The following is a 15,104-nucleotide window of genomic DNA, read 5'->3' as shown; positions in this document are numbered from 1 at the left end:
AATCACATAGCTAGCAAATGGCACAGCCAGGACCTTTGCTGATCTCAGCTGATCTCATAGACTTTGTTCTTTCCACCTTGATCTCTTGTGATTGTTCTGAATCATTCTGTTCATTCTTTCTTGTTCTAGAGAAATTACACAGGATTTGATCACCACTACCTGTGCAATTTCATATAATATGATAGTTGCCATTTTGAAATCATTTTAGAATTGAATACTGAACAATTAATCAGCTTTAAGCTGGCATTCTGCCAGTATACATTATATATTACATGTTGTTTTTAAAAAATGCTCTTTCATTTTGACCAAAGTACGCCTAAGTAGCTCAGTTTCTTCCCACTGACTTCTGAGCAACTGAATGTTCCTACTAAGCTCTCCTGTGAGTATGACAGCTGAGTACTTACTGAAATGCTTTTTCTGGAGAACCAATGAACCATTTATTTCCCTCTGGCCATAAATGTTTTGTTAGCCATTGTTCAAGTTTGATTATTGTCAAATGTGTCTTCGGGAATACATTCCCTGGATATTATAGTCTTTCATTTAATTTATCAGTGCTGAACAGTTGTGAAATTCTCAAAGCAGTATTAACATTGAATCAATTGAAAATATAAAATAGACTATGCAATCTCACTCTTTGGAAGATGAGAAGTGGTACAGTGAACCCATAAAGACAGAGTATTAAACTTATAAAGGATGAGCAATTACTGTTGAAAACACTACAAACTTGTGTGAGATGCCATCTGAAAATACAGGACAATGGCTTTCTTGGTAGCTGTGAAGAGTCAAGGCAAGATGCCAACCAGACACATCTACTATTTCTCAGATGACTTTCTTAAATATTCAGGGATGGTATCTCTTACTATAGCCTCAAAATCAAAAGTCAGAGACAGAACAAACAACTGTGATTAACTAAACACCATGATACTCCATCAACAATCCCCATAAAAGGGTAAAATTTCTTGTGATCTCTGGATTTCTGAGCTATAGGTGGCCAGATTCTCATGTATCTTTTTAAACATACCATGTAATCCTTTTACATTTTAGAGAATCTTGGGACAAAAATTTGGGGAAATATACACATGAAGTATTGATTCTTATCCCTGGTGAGTTATCAGGTTAACCCTATTGGTAGAATGTGTTTGAGATAATTAATAGGTATATTTGCCAAAATGAGTAAATGAATCCATTATAATACATTATGTCACAATCCTATCTCTGCTACCATCATTTTAAAACAAAAATAGCATTTAACAATTTCTGTGCCATGATGTTGAAAATAGAATGTTATACAGTTGTCATTATTTCTTCTCTGGAAATGATTGTGACTGATAAGATAACTATTGCCTAAACTATTTTAGTATGTAGAATTGGCACAGATAAATTCTCTGCTCTATGTACTAATTACTGTAATTTGATCATTATAATGATTATAATTTCATATTCACTTTATATGAGATAGTCTTTTAACACTGCCTGTCACATCATAGTAAAGCTTGTAAGATTCTTTCAGGGGAAACTATTATATCTTATCAACAATGTCTTCAGTAGCTTAATTATGATATGCCATTAGGATTTGTATAACACCTCTTGTAAAGCCTATTTTCTGAATGAGAATGTTATATGTCTAAGAGCTGTGTCAAGATACTGTTTTAAATAGTCAGTGGCATTTCTTAATATTTTATAAGAAAAATTATTGAAAACAACTTAAAATTCCATCAAGGAGGTACTTAAAAATTAATAATGGCATATCCACATAGTAGAATATTATTTATTTACAAAAAGAATGAGGAAACTGTGTACTGATTCAGAAGATTCCCACGTTGTACTATGGAATGAAAGCAGGTGCATATTAGTATATATAGAATATAGTTCTTGTATTAAATAGGTACATATAAAAATCAATCTTTGTATTTTCTTGTATTTTCATAAAGGAAAACTCTGGTAGGATAAATAAGAAAGTAGTGCAAGTGGCTTCCTGAGGTTGAGGAGATGGTTATATATGGTAACTAAATGCGTGGAAGATGGGGTTAAACAAAGACTTTATGCTCCTCTCCTTGGAACCTGTTGATGGCTCCCGGGGCCATGGAAAGTATTTTGTACTCCACGGACCTCTACATCAAGCATTATTTCATATTTTTTGGATTTTGAGTCATACATATAAAAGCCTTTACCTTTTGACATTTTACTACGTGTGTTAACTTTTTACAATGAACTATTTCATCCATTTGTAATTTACTGTATATTATGAAAAAGGATGGTTATCCAGTTGTTTCAACACTATTTATGAATAGACTATTACCTCCCTGTTAATTGGAGATGTTATCTTGCTAACATTGAATTTTCTCAGTATTTTAGAACTCTCTATTCCATTACGTTAGCTTATCTATGTATATGTCACTATGTTTTAGTTACTTCAACTATATACTTTAAAGTTGGCATGTCTCCTCTGCCCTCACTGTTCTCTTTCAGAGATTTGTTAGCTTTTTAAAACTTTTCTTAAGGTAAATCTTTAGTAGAATCAGATTGTCTAATTGAAAAAATTGGCATTTTAATGGGTATTGTACTAAATTGATTAATTAACTTAGGGAGCATTGATAACCTTATGATGTTGAGTAGTTTTCCCATTGGTTCTCTTGGATTTTTCAACGGCATCATATTACCTGCAAATGGTGATAATTATATCTCCTCCTTTCCGTTTTTCATGTCTGTAATTTATTTTTCTCATCAAGTTACTGATGGTAAGTTAAGTAAGCTCTTAAAAATTCTGCTGACTCACTGATGGAATGAAGGTTGCAGCAATAGGGTCTGGGTGGAAATCTTAACCCAGTTATACAATGCATTATTTTGAATAGTATTTTAACTATACCAATATGACCTGTTAGAGAATTTTCTTAATGTACCATTTCTGAGAAATGAGAAATGACTTCACTTGTTATTAAAACTGTCTTCAGAATACTAAACGGAGCTTTTCGTGAGAGCCCGTTCACAAATGGTCATGATTCATCTGACATACTATAAGGGAATATGCGTAGGCAAAAGTGAAACTTTAGCAATTGACCAGTTACTCTCTCTTTTCCCCTAGTCATGTTTATTGGAAATGATTGAAGCAAAATACGTAGTAAAACGTCCTACTCTCCTCCTCCCATACGTTTAAGTTCAGTTCTCATATTTGAACATATCCGTGTTGAATTTAAGAATGATTTTCCTCCTAACGGCAGCAAGATTGCCTAGTGTGTTGCATCATGATATTTATATTTGAATCTATATAAAAAATTTACATATGAAATTCAGGGATGAATTTGGTTCCAATATGAAGCAAAAAATATTTGACCACTAAATGGAATGTATATCAGTCAAGCTAATACTTGTTAAGTTTAAAGGTTCTAACTCAAGAAGAGAAATGTTAATGAATATGCTCAAAATCCAAGGCTAGAATTATCAAACACTGGATTTCCACAATCAAAACTTATAAATGTTCTTACTGACACAAATCTTTTACATATTTGGTAGATGAAGTAGTTCATTATGAAAGGAAAGGTTCATCCATGAATAATCAAGGAAATGGCTAAAGACTATCAAAGTTAAATAGGTCGCTAGATAGCACTGACACAGACAAGTTCAACACAAAACACCCCCAACACCCACCCACCCACAGACACACCTCAAGAGAACCTTACAAATCAGCAGTGACTTGATTCACAAATCTAATGTCCTCTCAGACTCCAGGGGCCATGAAGGCCCACGCTCTGATTTGAGAAGCCATCAATTTCTAAAGGAGCTGATCTGCTTTGAACATTGTGAATCTCCTATCTGGACAAAGAAGTTGGTAAACGTTCCAGAAAGCAAGAAAGCAAGCTCAGGATAAAACTTCCCAGTTGTGAGTTTTAACAAGCTAGTCCAATCCACTGTCCATTTTAACTTGAGAAAAGAGGGGTTGCCATTTGGGAAAGCTGATGAAAGCTGGCTCCTCATTCTAACTCCCACACTGAGCCAAGCTACCATGAACTTAGAGATAGGAAACAGGCAAGACAGAGCATCCATTCAATCATGCAAATCCACCAGGCTATGTCATAATAACTTACTAGGATGAGTGTTTCTTACTCATTATGTCTTGGTAACTAATAAGGCCATCTCTCAATATCCAGAAAGTTTACATTTTGACCTAGAGTTTCAATGATGAATAGAGGGTGATTTCTACCAGGTGAAAATCTTATTTATCTATCTTAGGCTCAGGGTAAAAAATCCTGAACAAGAGCCAAAAAACACATGAACTAGATTATATATTCTCAGAAGAATTTGTAAATCAAGTGACTGCTGATTTGTAAAGGAGTTCTCTTGGGGTGTGTGTATGTGTGTGTGTGTGTGTGTGTGTGTGTGTGTGTGCGCGCGCGTGTGTGTGTTTAACTTGTCTGTATCAATGCTACACAGAACCAGGTTTTGTAAATTATCAAATGTATAGTCATAACCTATTGAAAAGACTAAATATTGGCTTGGAGGCATTGGCTGAACTTTACCATAGTTCTTTTTATAATTAGATTTTTTTCAGCTCAGCCCCACATGCTGCTACTTTCAGCCTGGTGCAGCAGGGGCTAGTTAAGTTATGCTATATGCTTTTCAATTAAACCATAACGTTCACATGTGCATTTTGTTGTGCTCACTCAACATTAAACAAATGGATAACACCTGAATAAATGTGGAGTCCTGGAGCACACCAATTCTTGGAACTAATTTACCAGTGAGAGTTTTTTCATTTTAGTTTAACCAAGAATTTTACTAAATTGAGGCAAAGCAGTAGTTACTTAAGTACAACGTCTAGAAACAGGTAATAGTAAAACACATAATAGTATTTATGACTGTTTGACCCATTGTTCAACCCATTTAAATCTGGAAAGATATGTAATAAATTGGAGACAAGTTTATACACTTGGACTATTCATATATACAGTAAAGCTCTTTCATAAAGCTTCTTATCAGGGGAAATGTCTTAGAAAGGAAATGGAAAAATATGGGATGGAGATAGTACATAAGATTTTCAGCCCCTCATTTTGCATTTATATCTCCTTATTTGTATTAAAAGACACAGCTACTGACAGTAACACTGTACATGTGTATGAAGTGTCAGGGAGACATATGTCTTCAGCAGTTCCTGGAACACTAAGAACTCTGTGGCCTCTCCCTACTGTCGATGTCATTTTCCTAGTAGCTTTTTCTTGGTAACACTGAGTGACAATGACAATAAATAGGAAGTTTCTCATTTTTGAAAGCTTTAACACTTGATTTTGATTAGGTATCTATTGTGGGGCCATATGCACAGAAGACCCTTAGTGAATATTGGCTAATGATGAATACTCCCTGCCAAATAAAATTAAATATTATGCATGATATAGATGCTGGTAAATTGATGAAGAAATGGAATGATTCTGCAAAAGATTTAGATTTCTCAACTGTAGTCTGTGAACTACTTGTCTTGTGGGATTCTTGTGGAAAATGAAAATTCCTAGCCCATACCTAAGACACTGTGATTTAGACCAATGGGCCTAGGAATTTTAATTTTTAACAAATTTTTTGGTGATATTCTTGCACTATAAAGTTTGGCAGCCATTAACCATTAAATCTTAAAAGCATACTTCTAATTACATAAATGTTCATTTCATGTAGACCACTAGAAAGTCTACAGAGAAGATGATTTGCAAAATTAGATTCTGAATTCTTTTTTCAAGTGGCTAAAGTAGTAGTAACCTAGTACATGAAGTCTTAAGCTTTGCCTTCAAAATTCATGAAAACACAGAAGAAAACTGTAATACTCTCACTGTCAAACATCTTGCCTTTGAGGAAGATCTGAGATTTTTTTTTTACCATTTTTTCAAATCAATAAGTTTGGTAGCCAGTGAACAAAGAAAAGTTTTTGAGTCAGTCAATTCGTGGGGAGGTCAGGAAGATAAAGACAACAAACAGTATAGAGAGAAACCTTTTACTTCTTTACCATGAGCAGCAGGAGAATGTGTGGAAGGCATCATTGGAGAAATTTCAGAATTAAGTGCAACATAAAATATCCTAACACTACTTCTCAAATATCAAAAGCAATTTACATCTGTAAGGAAGTGATGCAGTGCAGTGCATCCAGGAAAGAAAGCAGGCCTTATGAAAAATTCAAAGAAATCTGGATGCTTTGTCTGATACTGATGAGCTTGGACCTGAGTGTAGGTGAGGGTTGAGGACACAGGCGGGGAATGAGAATGACAATGTCAGACCTAAACTGGCAGCTATGCTCAAATGCTCAGTATCATAAGAAGAATGATTTACCTTAACATGTGGATTGAAAATAAAACATGAAGACAAACAGGTAGAATAGGAAAACTGAAATATGGAGAAATTTTCTTTAAAAAAATCAGTGAAAGCCATCCTACAAAGGTGTAGAATGACTGTGGTTTAATGAGCTCCTTGTTTGGGAAGCCTTGGAAGGCTGTTTGAACAATTACTTGGATGTTGTAGGACAATGCTTCTCAGCTTTTAGTGGGCATGAGTGAGAGCCATAGTACAATGTGGATTCTGGTTCAGGAGGGCTAGAGTGACACTTGAATTTCTACATGTCTAACAAGACTCCCAGGTGAAGCCCCTGACGCTGTCCAGGCTTCAACCCTTTGAGTAGCAAGACACTAAAGTATTTCCCAAATCTCGGAATCCAGAATAGATGTACCTCCTGGCTCTACCACTTTTTCTGTGATTATGGAATTTGTTCCTTATCTTCTCTTTGTCCAAGATTTTCTCATTTGTAAAGTGGAAATAAGAGTTTTGCCCTATAACAAGGTTTGCAGGATGCAGCAAATTAATGCATGTGAAGCACGCAAGAGAGAGCCTGACACATAGTAAATACTCAACAAATGTCAGCTTTTATTATTGCCATCATTTACTATAAAACTAAAAAGTTATGAAATACAGATTGCTTTGGCTTTTTTGATTTCCATCTTAGCTGATGTAATCAGATTGTGTTTATTGTCTCAACTGAACAATGATGCCAATGAGTTTAAACTGCTCACTGCTAGACAGAACTCCAGTTGCAGCTTAAAATCATTTTTTTGACTTTGCTAAATTCAAAAGGAAATGAAATCTGCAATGACTCCATTATACAAATAATACTGATGTTGAAGGAACATGGGAATGAATTTCTAGAGACCTAGTTTTCAGTCCTGTCTCTAATTAGCCGGGTGAACTAATGATTTTCTCCCAACACTGACAATCCCACAATGTGGAGAACATGTGCTCTTTTTTATAGATGACCCCAGGACATCTTTCATGGACTGATGATTTATCCATAGACTTCCAAGAAACAGAGATTGCCATCATTTCTTGGGTTTTATTTGCTCTTCTGGACTCTAAGTTGCCTACACACTGTGCTGCCCCTTTCCTCTGACTTCTAGCTAATGCCCTACTTCTAGTTATGAAGAATTTTTGGAACTCATGCTTATATCAGAGTAAAGATCTAGAAAACCTCCCTAGTGGTGACTGTGGCTTAATGGAAATATCTGACTCCCTTTTTAAAAATTTTTGGTACCCAATAAAGGGCTAAACCTTATTCCCCAAGTGCTTTAGCTAATTAAGACAAAAAAGCTAAACTTTTCAATGAACATTTAAAGTACACTTAAGACGTCACATCCAAAGGTCAATTTTAATCTAAGAAATAGCTTTAAATGAAGGCTATCCATTAAATAGAATAAGTATACAGTAAATCACCAAGTATTTATTGGACTCCTACCCTGAGGTCGGCACTATGTTAAGTATTATGGAGAGTATAATAAGAAGTCTAAGACATAGGAGTTTAACATATAGCTAAGAGGATGATACTTACATGATGAAAAAGTTAGATCCAATTCAATATTGAGATGAACAGAACTAGCATGGGTGCCATAATCTTCCTGACAACTCCCTGTCTCCCCCTCAGAACTCCCATTCACCTTCCCCTACTTTTTTTCTATAACATTTCTAACGTATTATTAAAATAACTTACATATTACACTTATTGTCTATTACTGTTTCCCCTGCCAGTGTAAACTCCACAAGGGTAGGATATTTGTCTCTTTTTTTTTGTATCTCATGTCCCTGGAAGCATGCTTAGAAACACAGTAATGCTCAGGAACTATCTTGAGTGAGGGAATGATTCATTAACGAAGCCAACAGCAAGTTAATTCTGCATTTTGCAGTTCATAGATCTTCTGTGCTCCTCATACACAAAAGAGGTGAACAGAAAATACTTTAGAACTGTATTTGTTGTCTATACTCTACCGTACTCAGAATTTTGTCTTTCTTCCTCTTGATATCTAAAAATAAGGCTGCTTTAAAGATGTGAATAATGAGACTGAATTACAGATCATTAATGCACTGCCATTACGAAATGAAATGAAATCTGCAATGACTCCACTATGTAAATAATAGTAACATTGAAGAAACACGGGAATGAGTTTCCTAGAGATCTAGTTCTGAGTCCTGCCTCCAATTAGTCATGTAAACTAACAGTATCTCTTGACCTCAGAGTTTCAATGTCTTCCACTGAAATAGGAAATCATATCATAGCAAATGATATTTAACTTTTAAAGCACCAACTTCATTTTGCCCACCCCATCCCAATAAACCTCATTCTGTTAATAGTTCAAGTTTAATGAATTAGAAAAGAAATAGAAATGAACAAAGAACAAGGAGAATAAAGCCTGAGAGGAAATATTTACTGTTGCTATTATGGCCAGAATGATAAATATGGATCAGGGAAAGAAACATTCCACTTATGAAGAATCAGACTTCTGGTAATGCTAACCTAGGACTCTACTTTTCCTCCACACACACAAAAAAAAAATGAAAGAAAGAAAATAAAAGAAAGAAAGGAATAGTTGAAAGTAAATTTAAAAAGCCCTTGAATAGAGAAAATAGTGCCATTAAATTTATCCTTTAGACCTATTTGCTAACTACAGACTCTTACTCAGTCTATTTACTTTACATATAATTCTTCTGGGCTTGAATCTGTTTTTTTTTAGTCCAAAGAATTTAGAAGCAGCAAATTCTAAAATGTTACCACTGGAGGCACATGACTTGTCGGAAAAAATAAGTGAAAGCTGTTAGTTAAGAGTTAAAGATTTTTTCACTCAGAGATGAGCTATTTTAAACACATTTTATTAGCCTCATTATAGCAAACGTAAAAATGATTTTCTGACAATGATTAAATGATATTGATCATCTTGTGTGAGAAAGGACATAGTTCTGCTAGAGGACTTTCCATTAAAAATAGTTGTCATGTAAACATTTCTGTTTGAGGTATCTGAAAAGATGCACTCACATCAAACTTTATTCCCAAGTGATGTTAAATAACGGATGTCATTTTATTATCTCTTCTCGAATTTCTCTGGTAATTATTAACAAAGATATTTTTGGCACTCCTCTTGTATCAACACATTTTCTCTTTATACTCAGAATGTGTTTGGCAGTGTGGGGGTCCTGAAATGTAAAGCATGGGTCCAGATCTTGAGTAATTTAGAATAGATGGACAAATTCAGATTAAGAAGAAATATTTTAGAACATGGTCTTTGGAAGAAATCAGATCTGGATTATAAACTCTGGATTAAATACTTACTAGATGGGTGACTTAGGGCAAGTTACTTAATATTTATGTTACTCAGATTCCTCATCTGCAAAATGGTGATCACTGTAACTATTTTAGAGATGTGAGGATTAAAATATATATGCCAAGGACTTAAAATTTAGAGCCTGAAATACAGATGCTAGACAAATATTTGCTTGTGAATGAATAAACTGGGTTATCTTGGCCAAGTTACTCATGAACTTCCATTGCTTATCTGTAAAAAGGGAGAAATAATGCTTAACTTCATGGAGTTGTTAAAAATAAATTGAACCATTTATGTAATGTGCTCATGTACATGGGACATAAGGTATCCCTGGCACCCTGTAAAAACCTAATAAATTGTATTCATTAGAAATGTTATGTTTTAATCATTAAAAAACAAATGCCAAGGTACCTGGCACACTATGAGTTCAGGAAAAGGGCAGACCACTGTGGGTGGGAGTGAAAAGGGAAGGCTTCAGCTAGAAAGTACAGTCTGAGTTATATAACTGAAGCAGCCTGATGGAATCAGCCCCTCTCTACTTTCACAGCCTTTGTTACCAAGAACCTTGTATTAAACTAAAACACAAGGTGCTAAAATCAGTTCTCTGTGAAATCTAAGAGAGGTACAGACATAGAGAAAGTCACACTTGTGGCCTCTGTGTTCCCTTGGCAAAAGGCAGCAGGACAGGAAATACTTTGCCTTTATGAGCATTACCTCTGCAGAGGCATTCCTTGGCTTCCTCAGCATTCATCTGCTTTGCTTATACACTTCATACTTGGTTCCTTGGGTTTTTTTTTCTTCTCCATCTATATGTAAATATATCTTCATTTAGGAACCAGAGATCTTGGATTTTCTTCTCCCCCAAATTGAAATTAGCCCCCCCTCTTTTTCCTCATGATATAAGTGGCACATGCTCATGGTAATTAGATCAATCAATAGAGAAAATCTGAGGAATATGTAGAGATCTTTAGAAATTTCCCTTATGATTCAGAATTTCCCAAAGAGAAGTAGCAGAGGACCTGGCTTCATGCAGAAATCAATGACAATTAACTTCGATTTCCTCCAGAACAGCCAACACAATCTATCTAAAATCCAAATCTGGCCATGTCATGCTCCTATTTATTCACTCTCAATCTCAATCTCTCACTCAATGTCTCTCTCTCTCTCTCTCTGTCTTTCTTTGTATTTCATTGCTTTTGCAACAATAACCTCAACCCTGACCATAATATATGAGGCTCTTCATGATATGATTCTCACCCAACTGGTTACTTCCCATCATACTCCCTCCACTGGGAACTCTGTCTGGCCACAGGGAAATACTTCAAATCCCCACAATGTACACGTCTTAGCTTTGAAGCCTTTTTCACTTCTGAATTTTGCATATTGGAGAACTAAGCTAACAAGAGCTCCTCTCACCACAAATATATAGAAATGCTGGATAAAATATAACTAAAAGCATTTTTAATGTATGCTATGCCTAAAAAAAGAAACAAGGCAAAATTACCAGGTCCCAGAAATTAAGAAGAGTTTGAAATCAGAATTGTGAAGTTCCTGAAGCCTTTGGTGGCTTGAGGGGATAGTGGCCTTGTGACAACCAATGCACTGAAGGCTGATCATCCACAAAGGAGTCAGAGGTGTAGCCTTGAAAACATGAGGGAAGAAAAGTGGAGTAAAAATGGAAAATGGACAAAAGGGAGAAAAATTAAGGAAAAAAATACTTGATTATTTTAAAGGAATGTAAAAAAGAGAAAACACATAGATCAAATGGAAAACAAGTATCAAAGAAAGTAAATTTAAGCCAAACTAGATGAGTAATTCCATTATGGGGAGCTAAAAAGACCAAGTGAAAGACAAAGATTTTAAAACTGTATTAAATTAAAAAAAATTTTGCCCTCCTTAAAATAAGTCCTCTTTAACTATAAGGTAATGGAAAGATGAATAGAAAAAGATATATCATACCAGCAGTAACCAGAATAAAGTTGGTGTGATTATGTAAAAATCAAATGAGGTAGGCACCTTTTTAATGATTTATTAAGCTATGAAACACATACAGTAAAATTCATGTTATTTTTTTACTGTATTAGTTTGTAGGTTTTGATAAATGCATACAAATCTCTAACCACCACCACAATCAAGACAGCCACATGTTCCATCAACCCCCTCTACTCCCAAATATGCCTCAGGCTTGTGACTTTGCCATTAAATCTTTTCTAGTAACCTATAGAAATCCCTGATCTGTTTTGGGTCCATATAATTTTGCTTTTTCTACAGTGTTATATAAATGGAATAAAACAGGATGTAGACTTTGAGTCTTCTTTCACTTACCATAAAGTATTTAAGATCCATCCACGCTACTGTATTATTTGTCCATAACTTTCTATTCTGGTAGTATTCTGTTATATAGATGTACCAGAATTTATTTAATCAGCCCCTAGTTCAAACATTTGGATTGTTTCCAGTTTTGTACAATTATGAATACAACCACCTTAAACATTCATATATAAGCTTTTGTGTGAACATAAGGTTTTGCTTCACTTGAGTAAATAGCTAGGAGTAAGATTGCCAGGTTGTGTGGTAAATGTATTTTTAACTTTATAGGAAACTGCCAAATTGTTCTGTAAAGTGTCTGGACCATGTTGCATTCCCACCAGCAAAATGTGGAAAGTTTCAGGTACTCTATGTCAGCTGTTGTTATGGTGAGTATTTTTTTAAAATTTATCCAAATTTATTCAAATTGGTGTGTAGGGGTATCTCACTGTGGCACTAGTTTGCATTTTCCTAATGACTAAATTCTTTATCTTTTCATGTGCTTACTTTCCATTCATACAGTTTTTGGTTAAATAAATGTCTGTTCAGATGTTTTGCCCATTGTCTGATTAAGGTTTTTTTCCCCTTGTTATAGAGTGTTGAAGTTTCTATTCTACATACAAATCCTTTATTAGATAGGTGATTTGTATGTATTTTTTCAGTCTGAGGCTTTACTTTTCAGTTTTCTTAACACTAATCAAATCTATTCATTTTTTCTTTTATAGACCACACTTCCATTGTATCTAAGAAATCATTGCCATCCTGAAATAGCAAGGATTATTATGTTTGTCTCAGGTATTTTGTAGTTTTAGATATTACACAAAGGCCTACACTAAAAAAATAAACCTTTTCTGGACCAAGGTTTATATATATATATACATATTTTTTTATATATATATATGCATATATTTGCATATTAGTATTCAATTGTTCCAGCACCTTTTTTTTGGAAAAAATTTGCTTTCTCTATGGCATTATCTTTATGCATTTGGTGATAATCAATTGCCAATCTCTTTGTGGGTCTGTTTCTGGATTCCATGATCTCTATATCTATCTTTCTTCAGCACTACACTGTCTTAATTTCTATAGTTTTATAGTGAGTTTTGAAATCATGTACAGTGATATTAAGCATGATATAAAATAAAAGGATACCTATAACTGATTTATGAATTTAAAGAATTCATACTGTAAAAATTGTCATGTTTTTCCATACTGGTTTTATGGTTATTAAAATACCAATGGTATTTTCTTCTATTGATCCTTTACTTTTTGAAGCATGATAAATTGTTTCTAAAATGTTTATGTGGATTTAAAAGGCCAAGAATAGTCTAGACAACTGAGGAAGAAGAAAGTGTTAGGGATTTGTCCTCCTGTTTATCAAAATTATTATAGTTTCAGTAATTAATACACTATATCACTCACACAGGGGTAGACAAATACACCAGTGAAACAGAGTAGATAGAAATCCCCAGAAATATACTCAAGCATAAATAGAGACTCAATATGACATATGGTGGTGCAGATAATTGGGGAAAAGATGAACTTTTCATTAAAAAGTCAGGACAATTAGCTATTATAGGAAAAAATGAATTTCATACCATAAACAAAAATGAACTGAAAGTTAAGATTCTGATGTAAGTACAAAATAATAAATTTGCAGGATACCTTCATAAACTTGGGGTAGGCAAATTTTTCTTAAACAAGTGTCAAAAATGCATAAACCAAAGAAAAGGATGAATATCTTTAATGAGACCAATATTAAGAACTATTCACCAAGTGACAAGAGGGAGACTTAACATGTCATTTTTTTTTAGCATAAGATATTTGCAACACATATAACTGACAAAACACTAATGTTCAGAATACTTTAAAAAAAAAACCAACCTTCAGGAGAATAATGGCCAAATACTTGTACATGCACATCACAGAAAACGTGAATATCCAATAAACATATGAAAAGTTGCTCGACCTTAAGGAGGGATAAATTAAAACCTCAATGTATTATCTTTACATACCCACTGATAGGGCAACACTGAGAGCACTGGTGTGGTGCAAATCGGGCTTACTGGGAATTCTCATGCCTTATTGTTGGAGCATTCCAACAATTGTTCCATTTCAAATGGAACAACCATTTTTAAAAACAGTTTGGCATTTTTTATTAAGGTTGAAGAGCCACATGTTCTAAGACCCAGCAGTTCAGCCCTAGGTATATACCCTAAAGAAGTCTTGCAGATATGCATCAGAATATATAATTCACAAAAGAATTATTTCTAACAGTAGGAAACCAGGAACCACTTGCATGCCTTTCAATAGTAGATTGTATAAACTATAATCATGTGCACAATAGAATATCATACAAAAGTAAAAATGGATGAGATAGCCCTGTACAGCAATATGCCTGTATCTAAAAATCAACACTGAGGAAGAAAAAAAAAACTACTGCAGAATACTCTTAGCGTGATTCCATTTGTATAAAGCTGTGGAATAAGCAGAACTAAATAATATGTTGTTTAGGATACATACTTAAAGGAATTTAAGTCAATGATTATTTCAAATGTTACAATGTGTATTTTATCAGGTAGTGAAGATAATCTGACTGGAAAAAGGATTCAGGAGCATTAAAAATGCTGATATTGTTCTATTCTTTAATCTTGTTAATATTTACATGGGTGTTTGCCTTATTATTATTTTAAAAACTATACATTTGTGCACATCTGTATATGTTTAAGCATGTGTATTTTACAATATAAAACTAGGAAGGAAAAGAGTATGACCAAAATTTGACATCCATTTATGATATAGCAAAAAAAAACTTCACTGCAGATATCATACTCAATGGAGAAAAATTTGCAGCATTCTTAAGTAAATCAGACAATTATGCCCATGATAACTACTTATATTCCACATTGGTTCAAAGTTCCTAGCCATATCAGTAAAAGAAAAATTAGAGCAAATAAATATTCAAAGGATTAAAAAAAATAATGGAATAAAGTATCATCTGAAGTTGATATGATTGTTTTTATAGAAAATCCAAGATAATCTACTGAACAAACTATTAAACCTAATAAAAAATTCTGCACAGTTCCTGGATATAAGATCAACATAAATGATAATGTTTACTATACCATTAATAATTTAAAGTAAATCATTTCAAATGTAGTTATATATTCCATTCAGAAGAGTAACAAA

This window comes from Manis javanica, chromosome 2 (genome assembly GCF_040802235.1).
Source record: "Manis javanica isolate MJ-LG chromosome 2, MJ_LKY, whole genome shotgun sequence".
NCBI classification, from domain to species: Eukaryota; Metazoa; Chordata; class Mammalia; order Pholidota; family Manidae; genus Manis; species Manis javanica.
The sequence above is the reverse complement of the archived record's forward strand: the minus strand, read 5'-3'. Positions refer to the sequence as shown.